Source organism: Lepisosteus platostomus, unplaced genomic scaffold (assembly GCF_059453375.1).
Source record: "Lepisosteus platostomus isolate fLepPlt1 unplaced genomic scaffold, fLepPlt1.hap1 Scaffold_42_H1, whole genome shotgun sequence".
In the NCBI taxonomy this organism is placed as follows: Eukaryota; Metazoa; Chordata; class Actinopteri; order Semionotiformes; family Lepisosteidae; genus Lepisosteus; species Lepisosteus platostomus.
Genome location: NW_028291665.1, coordinates 272,334 through 290,000, shown reverse-complemented (window position 1 = coordinate 290,000; position 17,667 = coordinate 272,334). Strand labels below are relative to the sequence as shown.

The following is a 17,667-nucleotide window of genomic DNA, read 5'->3' as shown; positions in this document are numbered from 1 at the left end:
CAAATGAGGCCGAATTGCATCCCGGGACATGCTGCGAATGCGCAACGGCGACTGCAGATGTGTAGGAAACGGCGCGCTCGTTTTCTCGTTTTGCCCACACTTTTGAGTGTTAGTGTGGCGTGTGAGTGTGTGAAAGAGTGGGCCCAGCAGGAGGCGGTGGCGTGCGGGGCGAGGAGGTGGCCTAGGCTGTGCGATTTGTGCTGTGGGTGCGGGCCGCTTGCAGGGGCCTGTTTAACTCATACTTACCTGGCAGGGGAGATACCTTGATCAAGAAGGAGGTTCACCCAGGGCGAGGCTCGGCCATTGCACTCCGGCTGTGCTGACCCCTGCGAATTCCCCAAATGTGGGAATCTCGACTGCATAATTTCTGGTAGTGGGGGACTGTGTTCGCGCTCTCCCCTGATGTGCTTGGTCCAAAATCAGATACGGGAGGGTTAGGACACCACGAGCTGCGTGGCTGCGGAAGGATCCCGGTTCGACAGGAGTGGACGCCGCTGCTGGTTCTCGCTGGCTTTTAGTTAGGGGTCCGGAGAAGCATCTCAAGCTAGTTCCACTACTCCTTCCGGACGTTCATTCCCTTTTCAAAGTCAGTCGTTTTGCTGTAGTCTGCGTTCTTTAGGCTGATTATCGAGGTTAGCCTTTATTTGGTCATGGGGGGCCTCGGTACTGTATGCTGAGTCTAAAGACAGTTTCACCCGTTTTCTGATTGCTCGGTTCTGTACCAGTGCAGACGTGTCAAACAGTGAATGGCTGTACCTCTATTGTATCCGTGCTCAATGAATGAAATCGGTAACAAATGAATATATGTCTAGTTATACGAAAAACGAATGGTTTATCAACTCATCTTCATTTGCAGATTTAGAGGCAGCTTCGATATTCGTTTTACAGACGGGTTTTTTTTTTTTGAATATGGGTCACACACATGCCACAGCAACAAAACATCTCTAGAGATGAGGCTATAGATCACCTTTCCATCCTGCAGGTTTTCCTCCCAAAGCCTACGGCACCAACGGCGACCCCTGCTGGCCGGGAGAGCAAAAGCTTACAGCACCTGGTATTCCCAGGCGGACTCCCATCCAAGTACTAACCAGGCCCGACCCTGCTTAGCTTCCGAGATCAGACGAGATCAGGCTTGTTCAGGGTGGTGTGGCCGTAAGCGAAAGCCCGGGCGCCTGACTCGCTACTTGAAGCTGTGTGTGGCGGGGGCTCCGTGCCCCCCGAGCGGGACTGAAGGATCGTTCGTGTGCAACTCTTTGGAAAGGAGCTGCTTTCCAAATCGCATTGCGTGCCTGGATGTTGGCGAATGCGCTCCCTTGTGTTGGCTCGTCCCGCACTGGAGGAGGACAAACAATCTGCACGGAGGAGCACCAGGCAAGTCTTCACCAGACAAAAACCTCCAGTGCACAGCACTCTGGAAACATTTCGGGGCTTTCGCGTGTTTATTTCAGCACGTAAAGCGCACCGGTCCAACACGTCGGCCGGGCGCGCGGCGCCTCCGCCCTCTTGTGGCCTTGCGCCATCAGAGCAAGAGGCTCCTTCTCGCTGCCCTTCCGCTGTGTTGCAGGGCCCCGAGAGGGAACCCGGAGCGCGCACTTTGTGGGGGGCGGGGGACCGCGTTCGCGCTCTTCCCCCGGTCTCTTGCGCGAGTACTAAATCTCACGGACAGGGGGGCCTCGTCATTGATTGTTACAGGTGAGACGGGGATTAGGAGGAGACCCCGACTGATGGGTAAAGGGGAGCACTAACACCAGAGGGACACCCCCGGCGTCTCTTTTTGAGAGACGCCCTGGGGTTTCCTAATGGCCAAGGAGGGTCGGGACCTCGGTTTGACGCCTCCCCCGAAGGACGGCGCCTGTTTGTGCAGCAGAGTGTCGCCATCAGGAGGCTGGGGCGTAAGAGAGCCACACAGCCCGCAGGGTGAACGCTCCCTACTGGTCCCAGTCACACCTCTTGCAGGAGCAGCAGCAACCGGAGGTTTTCCGGGGTGGAATCTCCCATCCGGGTGCCGGCCAGGCTCACACCTGCTGGGCTGCCCCGGGGGTGAGCCCAGTCGAGAGTCGCAGGGCCAGATCTAGTCACCGGGGAGAAACGATACAAGTGAAGGATTGCTCGGCTCTCGGCACTTGAAAAGACCGACAAATGTCTCGTTCCCGCCGGAGCTGAATGTACCCGCATGTGTGGTGTCGTCTTCTTCCCCCGCCCCGCTGTGTTTGCTGTATTGTCTCTGAAGCCTCCCCCCCCGAGACGAGACGGGCTGTTCCTGTGCCCCAATTAACACTTTACAGGTGCCATTCCCCGGCATTGTGGCCATTGTCGGTGCTCACACGCGATAAGATAAGGCGGAGGAGAGCAGGGCATGCCCAGCGGCAGACATTCAAGGAGGGGGCAGTGCGAGGTGAGGTGAGGTGCGACACGCCGGAGCCCCGATGCAGCTAATGCGGAGCACTTGTTGGACTGGCATCGAAAGGACGTGTGCGCACGGAGCGAGCCTTCCCTGCGGCTCGCTCCGTACCCTAAAGGTACCAAAAGTCCACTAGTATAAGCATTAAGTCACTGTCACTGTCACCCCTGTTACAATGTGATTGCTACATATCTTCATTTCTTTGGTTTTTATCCAGTGTGTTGAAGTATTTCACAACACTACCTGTAGCCCGTCTGGAAATAAATCCTCATTCTGATTATTGACCTGGGCATGTACCAATAAATCACTGAGCATATATATATATCACTGTGTTGAAGCTAGAGACCTTTATGTAATATTATGATGCTAAAATGTCATTTTCACATATATTAATGTAATAAATGATTGCTTATGCTTTATAAACAAATCTAATTAAAATAAAAGCTTACGTTTTGTATTTATCTTGTACCATAGAACATGATTTTCTTTGTATTTCAAGCCCATAAAGTGTCCAAATGACACACTACATGATATAAGGAAGATTATCACATGCATATCGGTATTATCTTTCTTATGAAAATGCATTCCTTTCATTACCTTTTACTTTTTAAAATGAACTCAAATTGTGTATAATGTAATAATTTAAGTAGAATAGATTCTAATAATATAATGATCCAGTGTGTTGCACTACTTCACTGCTTCACTGCTCTATGCCGTCTGGAAATAAATCCTCAGACTGCTTACTGCCCTGGGCTTGTACCAATAAATTACAGGAGCACATCTATATATCACTGCGTTGAAGCAGGAGACACACAATCACTGTAAACACATCCTAAATACAGTGTTCCAGCACCTTTGACCTCATCCAGAACGTATCATTTCTTGAAAGGGATTGCTGTCCGAATGCACATCTGAATCCCAAACAGAATCTCTAGTAAAATACGATCATTTGTGAAACAGGTAAATGACCGTCTCAGGGGCCCATTCCTCATTCTCAAGACACATCTATGCAGTACGTACACCATGCATTGAGCAATAGGGATTAAAGACACCACAGGTAAGGTTAGAAGTCATTCTGACTATATTCTAAAATATTGGACTCATATTCTTATGATGGCAGTCACTTATGATAGTGACAGAGACGCTGTGTTGCAAAAGGGCGCTGTCTTTAGGATGAAATGTAAAACAGAGGTCACAGCGAGCTGAAAAACACGTTTTGAAAAGTGTGCTTTTCCTGCCCCAGAAGTTAAATGGGGGTGACCAAAGTTGCCCAAACGTGTTTATTTCTGCTGAAAAACCCGTTTTGACAACTTCTGCACAGTGGGGTTAAGGGCTGACTCAGTGGGCTCTAATGAGCCAGGCAGTTACATTGGGATTCCAAGGTTTGAAAAAACACGTTTATTTCGAGCTGAAAAACAAGTTTTGAAAAGTGTGCTTTTCCTGCCCCAGAAGTTAATTGGGGGTGCCCAAACATGTTTATTTCTCTGTCACTATGCTGGGGCATTGGGACCCGCACAGACCTCAGGGTGAATGCCCCCCCGCCGGCACCATTAACACCGCTTCCAGCTGGAAGCTTTGTTTTTCCCTGTAGCTCACCCTTATCCGGGTACTGACCTGGCTCACACCTGCTTAGCTTCAGTGGGTTTTCAGTTGCGAGTTGCAAGGGGATGCAAGTGATGGAGCCGCTCGCTGCAAAAGCCGCTGTATTGGCCGGGAATCGAACCCGAGCCTCCCGCGTGGCAGGCGAGAATTCTACCACTGAACCACCAATGCTCAGTGCCTGGGCCTTCAAAAAAGACGCTTTTTTGGTGCTCTGTGCAAAACGCGTCGACATCTGCTTCCAGCTGCAAAATGCCATTCGCGGACGCTGAAGAACTTATTTCCAAGGCAGCGGGTACAAGCGATTGGGTGTTTTAAAACCACCAGGAACACCAAACAGGCACGCTTCTTTGCTTGCGCCGAAACACAAAGACAGGAGGTGGACAACGTAGTCGGCAGGATTCGAACCTCTTTCTGTCTATTATATACTAAATATTCTCGTCTGTCTCTTGTTTGTATAGAACTGAATGTCCCTGACAATGTACTGTTAGTTTTAATTGAAGAACGGCATTTGTGTTCAAATATATCAGACAAGTTTACGTAACTGCTCATGCGACACTCAGTTGTAATTAGTCAAGAAATAAAGTCGAACAACAGCTGCGGGTTTGATTCTGAACGTATCAGATTGCAGCACCTTTTACTTCAATTGACAGATGATAGAGATTCGAAGAGAGATCCTTCAGACCAGCAAGCAAACCCACGGCTATTTCGGTTTTATATCTAGGCAACGTTGGTGTCTGCAATAGCATACATGAAAGCGTGATGCAATTTCTGTGGCTACATTTGTTGCACGTCATGCACAGTAAGAGTGTTTCTAACACCAAATAAAAAGTCAACAATTAGCGATCACGCCTTCTCCTCAGTTAACCCACTGAAACCCTTGCTGTTAACAGTTCTTTAATGCGTGCTTTACGAGCACCTACATATTGTGTCGGTTCTTTCAGTTTTATTCTTTAGGTTTTCAAAGGCATAAGTAGAACACCAGAGGTGCGAACGCAAGATGTGTGGTTATCTGAAGAACTCATTTCCATGGCAGTGGGGCCAAGCAATTCAGCGTTTTTATAGTACCAGGAAAGGAGAAGCAGCACTTCGCCTTTGCCGCACAGGCACAAGGAGACGTGCGGCAGATGCCGTAGTCGGCAGGATTCGAACCTGCGCGGGGAGTCCCCAATGGATTTCGAGTCCATCGCCTTAACCACTCGGCCACGACTACAGCGAGTTCGCCATCGCCGCATTCCTCCTTTAATCTAACACGGCGTGCGACGTGGCTGCGGAAACCTTTTCAAAGTCACTCTCCGTTAAAAAAAATAAATACCTTTGACAAAATACGTGCCGGCAGACAGACACGCCTCAGAGGGTTTAAGGCTGGCTTCACGTTCAAATGATAAAGTCTCCCCGTCCGGATGTCAAAATGCAGCTGAAAAGTATTGCATGTTCATGTGTATTGCATGTGAAAGTATTGCATAATTGTGTCTGAAAATGAGCAATGGGCACCTGAGAGACTCATTTGCCTGTTTCACAAATGATCATATTTGACTAGAGATTCTGTTTGGGATTCAGTTGTGCATTCTGACAGCAATCCCTTTCAAAAAATGATACATTCTGGATGAGGTCAAAGGTGCAGGAACACTGTATTTAGGATGTGTTTGCACTTATTCTGTGTCTCTAGCTTCAACACAGTGATATATATATATATGCTCAGTGATTTTTTGGTACATGCCCAGGGCAATAATCATTATGAGGATTTATTTCCAGATGTGCTAGGGGTAGTGTTGTGAAATACTTCAACACACTGGATTGCAGGTTTAGACCCCCTGCACTCTTACTCCTTAAAAACCTGAAGCGTCTGGCGTCTTGCCGACGTCGAAAACCCCCCTCAGGCTGTACTCGTACTCGGCTAACTGCTGTGGAACCCTGCGTGAGCAGCCGCTGCGCCACAGTGACGGCTGGCGACCCACGGATGCCCCACTATCGGCCGGCTCCAGCCCCGGCTGGTCCTCTAGAGCCTCCCCACACGGCTCCTCCTCCCGGGTCGGTAGGGGGCCAGGCGGTCTCGGTGCAGGACCACCACTCTCCCCCGTGTTTGCAACCGGACATGGTAGCAGACCTCGCCCACCACCCAGAGTACCTCAGCGGGCCCCTCCCATGACGGCGCCAGCTTAGGGCTGAGGCATTTGCGGCGGCACGGGTTGTACACCCAAACCGAGTCCCCGGGCTGGAAGGCAGGCCCCCTGCAGCGCAGGTCGTAGTGCCGCTTCTACCGGACCCCCGCCTGTGTCAAGTGGGTCCGTGCAAAGCTGTGCACCTGCTGCATCCGCTGCCGCAGGTCCCACTCGTAGTCCGGTCCAGCCAGCGGTGCCGACCCGTCTCCGGGCAGCCGGCCGGAGACCAGGTCCACCGGGGTTCACATTTCCCGGCCCAGCATGAGCGAGGCCGGGGTGCACCCGGTGGATTCCTGGACCGCGGTCCGATACGCCCAGAGCGCAAGGGGGAGGTGGCGGTCCCAGTCCCGTTGGTGCCGGGACACCAGGGTGGCCAGCTGGGTGGTGAGGGTACGATTAAACCGCTCCACCAACCCGTTGCTCTGGGGATGCAACGGTGTGGTCCGCGTCTTGTGATCCCCAGGCGCTGGCACACTCTGGCGAAGACCTGGGACTCGACGTTACGCCCCTGGTCACTATGTAACTCCTCCGGCACCCCCAGCCTGGCAAACATCCCCTCCAGCAGTGCATCGGCCACCATGGGGGCACTCTAGTCCGGTAGGGCGAAGGCCTCCAGCCACTTCATAAAATAATCCATGGCCACCAAGACGTAGAGGTTCCCGGCCTCGGTGCGCGGAAACGGGCCCAAAACGTCCACCCACACCCGCTCCATAGGAGCCCCCGCCTGGTGTTGTTGGAGGGGGGCCCGAGACCGCTCGGGGGGACCCTTCTGCGCCACGCACACTGCACACGTTCGGCAGTACCGCTCCACGTCCCGGTGGCAAAGACCCCAATAAAAATGGCCTCGGAGGCGCTGCAGGGTATTTTTACCGCCGAAGTGCCCCACGCCCGGCTGGCCATGCACTGCTCGGAACACCGCCCCGCGGAGCGACCAAGGCAACATCAGCTGCCACCGTACCTCGCCACTGGAGGGTACCCGCCACCCCCGGCACAGCACCCCGTCCTTTACCTCCAAGGCCTCCCACAGGATGCACAGGGCCTTGACAGACTTTGGGTGTGGGGCGAGCTTCTCTCGCTTAGGCCGCACTCCGGCTACCACTCCCAGCATGCCCAGCGGTACTACGAGTGCCTGGGGGCGCTTCCTCCTCACCACCAGGCGAGGGCGTTACAATACATAGAATATGCATGTAAAACGAACAGATCTTATCGAGAGGGTTATCAGAATACAAAAGGTATATATTCAGTCAGTTACAAAGTGTTACACATATCAAGAGGACATACGTTCAGTATATCATTCATTTAGACCATTTCATAAATGAACCTGGTTATAACTTCTACATTAGATACTGAAAACAAGTACATAACTCTTAGGAATTAAATTGATATCAACTGGTTGGGATAACAATTGAATTCTCGAGCAGTAATGCAGTGAAGTTGAATACTCATCCAATCTCTGGGGATTCAGATCTCCTGCGGGCACAAAGAAACAGTTGCAGGCTTGTTGTTGTCCAATCCACGCTCTCTGTCTAGGTGCCAGGCTGTGCTGTGCGGGTTGCGACAGTGCGCTGCTGATGCTCACTGACCGGCTAGTTAGTGTTGGCTTTAACTAGCAAAGTTTGTGCACAGGAGAAAAGATGACTGTGGGTCCCAGCAAGTCAAGAAGAAGACCGGTTCGTTCCTGATGAAGAGCTAGTTCTGAATAGTGATTCAACTGTCCACAGTTCCGACCTGTTCTCGAGGCCTGCTGCTGGTGCTAACCTCGGGTGGATCCTCTGGTTATTCTCTGGCAACCTCCGCTCTAGACCCTTAGAACAAAGGAAAGTTCTGGCACTCGGACACACTGGCCGTTCCGTGGTTGTCCGGGCTGAGTCTCAGGATGGTCAGGAGGCGCGCTGTGAGAATGTCCTGCCCTTGAGAGCCTTCTGCTCCTGGGCTGTCCTGCCCTGGAATTCTCCTTTGAATTCCCTTTAGAAAACTCCACAGAATTCTCTACTGAATTCCCACTGAATCTCTCAGGCTCTCTGTGTTGCCTGTTTTTACCTGGAGGAACTTCAGCTCGTTGATTGGCTGAAAGTTCCATGGGCATCAGAGTCCCATGTGGGTTACTCGGCCCTACCAGTCCCTGATTGGTTGATCAAGGTGAGATATGAGTCACTTACTCCTGACACTTAGGAATGCAGTCCAGATGTCCATCTGGCACTCCCTAGACAGATAGGCACCAATGGATGACCATTGATCATGATAGCCAGGCTTAGCTAAGTGCATCCCCCTTTGGGAGCTGTCCCTTATCAAGGGAAACCTTAAATCAGCCTGCATGAATAGTTTCTCTGTGGCTGCACCACAGAGATGAACAGAGAGATAAGGCCTAATTTGGGAAAGCTCAGAAACACTTAATTCTTTCTTATTAATAAGCATCGCCGCTACACCGCCCAAAGCACTTCTAAAACAGGAGATTCGCGTTTGGGAATGCGCCCTGCCCTACAAATAAAACAGGTCTACGGGTCTGAAACCTGCTCCACGGAAAACAGCTCTGTTGCACTTTTGATCAAAGGGAGATTCGCTGTTCTTACTTTTTGATGACATAACACCCAAAGGGGCTTCTTTGGAGCTGGATTCCAACCAGCATCCTTAAGTTTCTTGGCAGTATCCTTTACAGTCCTCTGTTCGGTCGACAAGGGACTGAAGGGGGCAGCTTTCCTCACACATACAGTGCAATGTACTGTAGTGTTCCCGTTCATCGAATTCGCAGTTCTGCATCAGACCTCTAACTCGTTTCCTTAGCTTGGATTTAAGCCACGAAGCAGGCTTCTACTGTATAAACGTCTAGGGGAATCACAAACTATTTGAGAGGCCATCATCCCAGGGGGAACTGACAAAGTCTATCCCTAAACACCTAGCGCAGTCTCTCGAGAGACTGTCAAAAATCGCTTTCTCCGTTTGCGTTGCAAGTAAGTGAAAACGCGGTCTCAACCCAGAGCCACTTGGCAGCAGCGGCACGTAAATACTGTCACTGCTCGATACCAACGTTAGCCTATTATACCATGTTCAGCCACCGCTAGAAAATGTACGGCTCTAGAACCGGAGCAAACAACAGGATGGCCAACGTCAAACATGGAGAGCGACGAGAAAGGGATTCGAGCCAATGCGTGCAGAGCACAATGGATCAGCAGTCCATCTCCTTAACCACTCGGCCACCTCGTCGAGGAAGCTAGGCTGTCCGGACATGGCTTGGTGCACTCCAGATGATCTTTTTCTTTTTTTTCCCTCGTACTCGAGGGTCATTTTCCTGTTCCACATGCGATTTCAACATTTTCCTTGGGAGATGTCAAGCCAGCAAGCCACTGCTGTGGTTCAGTGGCCAGTGTGCAGTTCAGTGGCCCTGTTGTACACAGAAAGCACATTGAGCTCCTTGGACATGAAAAGTTCCAGATAAAAGCCATATGTCATCCTTTCTCTTGGTGTCGATGTTGCTATTGTATGTAAAGGTGGCAACTTGCTCCGCGAGCAGGCGGAGCACACACCGAATGCAGATGTGTCTGAGTGGTGTGTCCAAGTGGCTGCAAAAGGACAGTGCTCCCGGGGTGCCGTGGCTTAGTTGGTTAAAGCACTTGTCTAGTAAACAGGAGACCCTGGGTCTGAATCCCAGTGGTGCCTTTTTTGTTCCGTCTTCTCGAACAGAACGGGTCATTATGGACAACCGCCTACGGCTAGACTTAATTAAATGCAAGCATTCATTTCCTGTCTTTAACGCGACTTGTTTTTCTTAAAATGGATGCAACTTGCAAAACATGAAATACAAATCTTGCTAATCTGCGCTCGCGGCTGGCAAAAAAAAAAAGAAGTCAGCAATGTTTTTTTCTTTAACCTTAACCCTGCTAATGGAGAAGAGTTAAACGACCGAGTCTATGCAGCTTAAACGGTCCGCACGTCGGGTTCTTAGCTGAAAGGGTGGTAAATCACACTCACCCCAGTCCTTAATCTTTTAAAGAGGATACAAAATTGAACCTAGTCGCCACATCACATACATCCTGTTCAACGATAAATAGGTAACATCTGTAGTGTGCTCTCTGAAGGCACTAGTTCTGTAGGATTTGGGATTTACTGGGACAATTATTCATTGTAGCAGTAAATCACAAAATGATTCTTTTAATGGCTTTAGAATCCAACCTTGCGATATAACTCAAACAACGCACACACACAGGTACTAATACATGAGGATACATTTATTAATACATAGAATATGCATGTAAACCTAACAGATCTTATCGAGAGGGTTATCAGAATACAAAAGGTATATATTCAGTCAGTTACAAAGAGTTACATATATCAAGAGGACATACGTTCAGTATATCATTCATTTAGACCGTTTCGTAAATGAACTTGGTTATAACTTCTACACTAGATACTCAAAACAAGTACATAACTCTTAGGAATTAAATTGATATCAAATGGTTGGGATAACAATTGAATTCTCGAGCTGTCATGCAGTGAAGTTGAATACTCATCCAATCTCTGGGGATTCAGATCTCCTGCGGGCACAAAGAAGCAGTTGCAGGCTTGTTGCTGTCTAATCCGCGCTCTCTGGCTCTATGCCAGGCTTTGCTGTTCAGCTTGCGACGGTGCTCTGGTGATGCTGACCTTGGGGTTGTAGACCACTTGGATGAGGCTCTCTCTTGGAATCTTGCAGACCTTTAGGCGCAAATGGATGACCATTGATCATGATAGCCAGGCTTAGCTAAGTGCATCCCCATTTGGGAGCTGTACCTTATCAAAAGAAAACATCTTTAAATCAGTCTGCATGAATAGCTTCTCTGTGACTGCACCACAGAGATGAAGAGGGAGATGGGGCCTCATTTGGGAAAGCACAGCAACACTTAATTCTGTCTTATTAATAAGCCTCGCCGCTACAGTACGTACAGTTATAATTCAATCTGAATTAAAAACTACATGTCCCAGTTACCATGGTGGTGCTTGTGATCATTGCGTTTAACCAACGAAACAGGGCGAAAAATCAGTCACATGACTTTGTGGCTGAGTTTAGAAAGCTTAATGTATCAGCAAGACAGCAAAGACATTTTTCCAAGAAAGTTTAGCCTTTGTCACTAATGAAACCGCTAAATAAAGACATAAATATGGAAATTGACAATTAATTGACTTTTATATTTCTAAATATCACAACATGTTCGAATCCAAGTCATTTTTAATAACAATGGGTAAACTGGGTAAACTATCACAAAGCTTTAAAAAACTTAACATTTTTATTATCAACAAATTGTAAATACGATGTTTACATTGGCATTATTAATTTTTCACTTGAGTATATGGAGGATTGTGAGAGCAGACCCCCCCTCTTAGGCTACATTTTTAATAAGAAATGGAGGCTGTATGCGTTACAATATAAACATTTACTGTCAAACTTTAAATCAACAGTTGATTTAAAGACAATCTGTCAAAGTGCAATGAAACACAATATTGTTGTTGTTGTTGTTGTTATTGTTGTTTTTATCCTGTAAAGCGTTTTGAGAAGCCACCTTTAAAGGCGCTATATAAAGGCGCTGATTCTTATGGAATGTGTTTTCTTTCTTCTTTTTTTTTCAGCATAGAATAAACCTGTTACAGTACTTGATTCTTATGGATGCCCGGTTCCGCCGGGGATTCAAAATAAAACATGGAATCACGTGTCTAAGGAAATAGCATTATAACTATATCCATGCACAAACAGTAGCATGTTACATTATTAATTTGGGTGTCTCCTCTTGCCAGAAAGCGCTAAATTCCATTTTGAGTGCGGTTTTTGACTTTTTTTAAAATACAACCCATACATAAGCTGATACTGTTTAGACTTTTAATTATTTTAAACTGTATTACAGCAGCACAATGTGCTTTTTCACGAAACCTAGAGTACTGAAATGTCTTGCGTTGTACAGCTTTTCAGCTAAATATATTTATCGCTTACACCTGACACTTGATGTGCCCGACAAAAACCAGTTGAACAGCTCTGTTGGAGGTTTGCAGATCAGATCAGATTCCCTTCCCCCCACAGAAAGACAGACTTATTAGTCGCTATTCACTGCGACAGCAGCTCCAATTTCAGGCGTAAGCGATAGATCCCAGTTTAGCCGATCTTGTACAGCATGTTCCAGTTTACTCTTATTAACCATATTAATTTTAAGTGCTTAATGCCATTTTTTGACCACGCACAAATATTCTTATGTCCATACCTTTTCAAGGGAATCAGTGTGAATTGTAATACTAATTAAATAACCGCGGGCACTTTCCACCCCCTCTGACAGCAGGAACATAACCCATTCTCAGCTCAGCAGCTCATTACAATATAGGGTGTTCAAATCTTTTGCTGCCTCAAAAAGCTTTAGAGAACTTAACATTTCTATTATCAACAAATTGTAAATACCACGTTTACATTGGCATTACTAATTTTTCACTTGAGTGTATGGAGGATTGTCAGCTGTCACTGAGAGCAGTTAATTAAATGTATTTTTTGATTCACAATCAGACAAATGCAACATAAATTGTTATCTTTGTCTTCTAAGTATATTAATAAACTTTCAGCATAGCTTTCTCCTAGTTTAGATTAATTTTTCTTGGGATTTTGGGATCAAACGTGGAAAGATTAGATTAGTAATCGTTTTTATTTTTTAAATACATTTTAGAAAAGTGTAATCTATACTTAAAAGCTGTATAAAAGCTGTATAAAAGACACTCGATATTAATGGAGTTTAGTTGATACTTTTTAAACTTTTAATTATTTTAAATTGTATTACAGCATTGTACACATGCTTAAAAGAGAAGAAAACGCAAGCCTTCTTCAGGTGTGAGGGCATTCTGCTCAGAATGAAACACTAAAATGTAATGTAGGCTCTGAATGGGTTCAATTATGATTTGGGCTTGATTAAGGTCGCTGCCTTTCATCCAAAATCCTGCTTGAATCCTTCTAAACTAAAAATTAGACATGAGCAGGGGCTCTGGTGAAATTTCTCTTTTTTAATTTCTCTTTTTTTCTTGGAAAAATATCTTACCCGCTGCAATCCGGGCACAGAAGGATTAAAAGAAGCCAGACAGGCAGGGGGAAGAGTGAGTTCTAGATAAAGAGGTATCCAGGTAACAGTGAAGGTAACAGCCGCAGACGTGGCCTACTTAGCCCGCCAGGGTTACCCTACTCTTCCGGAGGAGGCCCACCGGGAAATAGCGCTCCAGGCGTTCCTGGCCCCGGCGCCGACTGAGGTGCAGTGCCACGTGATGCTGGCCGCACTGGTCCCCTTGGAGCAGGCCCTGGCTCTGGCTGAGCACACTGTTGCCGTATTCGAGGAGACCGGTGGGCACCAACGGAGGGGCGCACGGGGAATCAGATGGGGAGGAGGAGACGCCCAGCGCGACGATGTTGGGGGAGCGACGACGGCTGGTCATCTGCCACTGCTGTGGGGAGAGGGGACACATCGCAGGCAACATGAAATTGTCAGGGACATTCAGCTATATACAAAGAAGAGACAGACAAAGTAATAATTCTATATTAACGTGGCCTACATATTGACGCAATGATCAAACTAACTGACATGTTCTGATTCAGATCCCCTGCAGTTCATAATAATTAGAACAATAGCAATGCTGAGTCCTCCCCACCCTACTGAGCACAAATTCAGCTGCTCTCCAGTTCTGTTCTGCATGCAATTTTCACAGCAAGAAACTTGTGTTTCCTACTATTTTTATCAGGTTTAAAATATCATCTCCTTAAAACAGAAAAAGTGTTGATGTGTCGTGCTGAAATTCCGATTGATTTTGAATTCAAAGAAAAAAGGTTTTCTTCCAAAACACCATGAAATTGTCACATCTTGCAGACAATAGGTGTATTCCATGTTGAAAAGAGAAGAAAGAAAACCATGGAGCCTTTTACAGGTGTGAGACTTCTTCAGGTGTGAGAAGACCTCACAGTCAAAACGCTGTGTTTCCGTTCTTCTCTTTTCAGCATGCAATAAACCTATTACTTGTTCCTTTGCAGCCGAGGCATGCTGACGTAGCTACCCAGCTGAACATCTTGCAGACTCTACAGTACTTCTCTCCTGTAGAAGTAAAGCAGGGCTTGCTGGGTGAGCTTTTGCTCCGGTAAATTAGGTCACGTGTCATGTTAAATCACTTCTTCTAAACACAACATTTGCTGGTGCTAGCTTTCCCCATGAAAAGAGACATTTCCCTTACAGTACATGACATATCGTTTTTATTCTATCAATAAGTATAGAAATTAAACAAAAGAAAAAATGGTGTCGCCAAAGAATGCACAGCTCTGTCGCCTTGGGGAGGTGTCAAGGGCATTGAGCTCCTTGGACATGAAAAGTGCCCGATAAATGCCATTTCTCATCATTTCTCTTGGCGTCAGTTCTGCTATTAAATGGGACGGAGGCAACGGGCTCAGAGAGCAGGTTAAGTGCACACCGAACGCAGATGTGTCCAAGTGTCTGTAAAAGCGTGGTGCTCCGCTGGCGCTGTTCCCTAGTGGCTTAAAGTGCCCGCCTAGTAAGCAGGCGATCCTGGGTCTGAATACCAGCGGTGCCTCTCTCCGTGTCTTGTTGTGCCGAATGTCTCATTTCAGACAAACATGTACAGCTTGGTTCAGTTTAATGCAAGAATTCATTTCCTTTCTGGAATAACTTGTTTTTGAAGAAATCCATACAGCTTGTGAAAGATGAAATCCATTTCTTGGTTGTCAGTGGAAAAAGATTGCCGGCTGCAAGAAGCGCAAGTGATTGTTTTCTTTGACCATAAACCTGCAAATGTAGGGAGTACAAGCGGCCGTCAGTCTCTGTGGCGCAATCGGTTAGCGCGTTAGGCTGTTAACCGAAAGGTTGGGGGTTCAAGCCCACCCAGGGACGCATGTCTCAGTTTTTCCAATGTAAACATCATCACCGCTAAAGAAGATGGCGCAGAAGGCTCCACAGTCGAAACGTTGTGCTTCTTTTCTTCTCTTTTCAGCATGGAGTAAACCTTTGCTTGATCCTTTGCAGCCTACGCATGCTGACACAGCTGCCTTTCTCTTAACGCGCCTCAATCATTATTCACCAAAACCATCAGCAGAATGTGTCGCCTTTGTGGTGATGTCACTCCTCTGCTTCACAAATGTCCTTAGTGACGGACCATTTCTTTCTGCCATTTTTCCGGAGCGGTTATTGATTGCTCCATCATTTCCCTCATACTTTCCATCCCTAGATTGAAAAAAAAAAACAGAAACAGGCTGACAGGACGACAATCAAATTGCAAAAACTCATCAAAGCACTCGATAGAGTATTTGAATCCACAAGTAGCTATGAGCAACTTTGTCCTGGCTTGCATGAAAGTCAGAAAATGTCAAAAAGAAAAAGATGGTGGCTTTTTCATATCTGTTCTTTTATTTTTAGTTCGTTGGCTCTTCTGTCCATTGTCCTCCTGCCTGGCTCTTGACCTGTGACTGTCTGAACACACACATTAGACTTTCAGGCGGGGGATTTGTCCTGAGCCTCTGTGAAAGACCCACCCACCCCCATAAATAACTGCTCTAGAAACACATGAATGCAAAACTAAACCACAGCTTAAAGAGGAGCTCCAACTCAGTGCCATACTAATGTAAACGAAGTAATACTAAGACATGTTCTTATGGATTTGTCTTACCTTGAGATATGTAATTGGATTTCAGGATTAACTTCCTCATTCAATGTACTGGTGATTCTTTGCCTGGTCAGTACCTGGGTGGGAGACCTCCAGCGAACAATTAAGCTTGCTGCTGGAAGTGGTGTTAAGAGACTCTTAGGATCTTCCAGAGGTGTCTGTCCAATAGCACTAGTTGCCTTAGAGCTGGCTCAAACATTGCTCAAGAGTCTACCTTTCACAGATGCGCAAAGATGAATGATGGGGGTGCACGCTTCAAGGAGTCTTCCAACTGTAGGGACCGATTAGAGACGATCCGTAGCATGTGTTCGTTTCCATATACGCCCCGTGTCTCAACGGTAGGACAGAGTCAAATACTGCCTCGACACGTAACAGCGTTATATTAAACCACAGGACTTGAGGGCTGTTTTGTTTGAATGTTCAAGGCAATGGTAGAGCGTAGGTCAAGGGCCATTGGTGCATCTCCTGTAACTGGAGCAAAAATGCTATTCAAAGTGCAGTGACTAAAATCGTCGTCCACATGTCTCCGTTGTTGATTGCTTTCTGTCTAAGAACGTTCTGTTTTCATGTCTGAACGGGGAGACTTTATCATTCCAACTTGAAGCCACCCTTAAGTCCTCTGAGGTGTGTGTGTGTGTGCTTGCACGTATGGCGTAAAAGGTTCCTTAAACGGAGAGCGATCTTGAAAAAAGTTGCCTCCGCTGCCGCCGCCGCCTCGCACTCCCTGTTCGATTGTAGCAAGAAGGCAGCGGCCGTGGCACTCGCTGTAGTCGTGGCCGAGTGGTTAAGGTGACGGACTTGAAATCCGTTGGGGTCTCCCCGCGCAGGTTCAAATCCTGCCGACTACGGCGTCCTTTGCATTTGGTTGCGTGCGTGCGTGCGTGCGTGCGTGTAAAAGGACCAGCCTCGTTTCGTTTTCGCTGGGACCTTTAACACTCTAAATCGCCTGGACCCGCAGCCTGTGAAATCGATTCTTCAGAACCCACGAAGGACGCTTTGCCGCTGGACACGGATACCGATGCTTTTCTGCAACGAGCTTTCCAGCTGAATTTTCTCGGCAGCTCCGTACTGAACCTGTTCTCCATTGCAACATAGCGGAGGCTCGTCACGTCTATAGCAAGGCTGTGTAGGACCGCATACGCCACAGTGACTTGTACACAGACCACATGAAAGGCAAGCAAAATACACTTTTAAAATTCCAAAGACTCACAAGGTCAGAGGAACAGCGATGACCTGAACAGATCTTTTACAGAAATCTAGGTTGACCTTTTTAGAGCTGTAATTGCATTTTTGTTTAATAGAAGATCAAATCTACTCGCATGTACCAGCACCTTACAGTTTATTGATGTTAATTCTGTTTAAGTAATAAGATTGCAAATTATTTTGGACTTTAGCCGGTGTTTTTTAGAACAAATTGCTTACACTTCTGTAAGGAATATGCAGTACGTGCCTTTGTCAGTCATTGCTCACCATACCTGTAACTTTATTATCTAACTCACTTCCTCAAATGGTGAAGGTCCACAAACATAAATGAAAAAAAAAACCCTTGATGTAGATGAGGTGCACAAAAAAGCAGCCCCTGATAGCGTATAACACATTTATACTATTGCAGAGACACATGTAACATATATATATATACTGTATATATATATGAAACAGAAATAGAAACAGAAACAGGAATCGCTTACTCACCTGGAGAATCTCTGTAGGAATATCTAGCATTTATCAATGGAAATAAAAGCTGCTTTAATACAGTGCATGTTCAAACTCAAACCCTCAGCTGCTGTTCTTGTTTGTTTTGGGACAAATTGCAACTGAGCATCGCATGAGCCGTTACGTACCCTTATCTGTTAG

The 17,667-nt window shown here is 47.0% G+C and overlaps 1 long non-coding RNA gene and 5 other non-coding genes across 6 annotated transcripts; 2 read left to right on the top strand and 4 right to left on the bottom strand.

Annotated features, from left to right (window-relative positions):
• Positions 1 to 238: 238 nt before the first annotated feature.
• LOC148633810 (U1 spliceosomal RNA) lies at positions 239 to 402 on the top strand. Its single transcript, XR_015933853.1, has one exon. It is a non-coding gene; the product is annotated as a U1 spliceosomal RNA (small nuclear RNA).
• A 637-nt stretch (positions 403 to 1,039) lies between these two features.
• LOC148633809 (5S ribosomal RNA) lies at positions 1,040 to 1,158 on the bottom strand. The gene has a single exon (XR_015933882.1). It is a non-coding gene; the product is annotated as a 5S ribosomal RNA (ribosomal RNA).
• Positions 1,159 to 4,103: 2,945 nt separating this feature from the next.
• Positions 4,104 to 4,174, bottom strand: trnag-gcc (transfer RNA glycine (anticodon GCC)). Its single transcript has one exon. It is a non-coding gene; the product is annotated as a tRNA-Gly (tRNA).
• A 957-nt stretch (positions 4,175 to 5,131) lies between these two features.
• trnas-cga (transfer RNA serine (anticodon CGA)) lies at positions 5,132 to 5,213 on the bottom strand. Its single transcript has one exon. It is a non-coding gene; the product is annotated as a tRNA-Ser (tRNA).
• A 6,523-nt stretch (positions 5,214 to 11,736) lies between these two features.
• Positions 11,737 to 17,622, bottom strand: LOC148633805 (uncharacterized). The gene is made up of 2 exons (XR_015933762.1): positions 17,506 to 17,622; positions 11,737 to 13,596 (listed from the first exon to the last, which is right to left on the bottom strand). It is a non-coding gene; the product is annotated as an uncharacterized LOC148633805 (long non-coding RNA).
• On the top strand, positions 16,580 to 16,661 carry trnas-uga (transfer RNA serine (anticodon UGA)). The gene has a single exon. It is a non-coding gene; the product is annotated as a tRNA-Ser (tRNA).
• Positions 17,623 to 17,667: the final 45 nt, after the last annotated feature.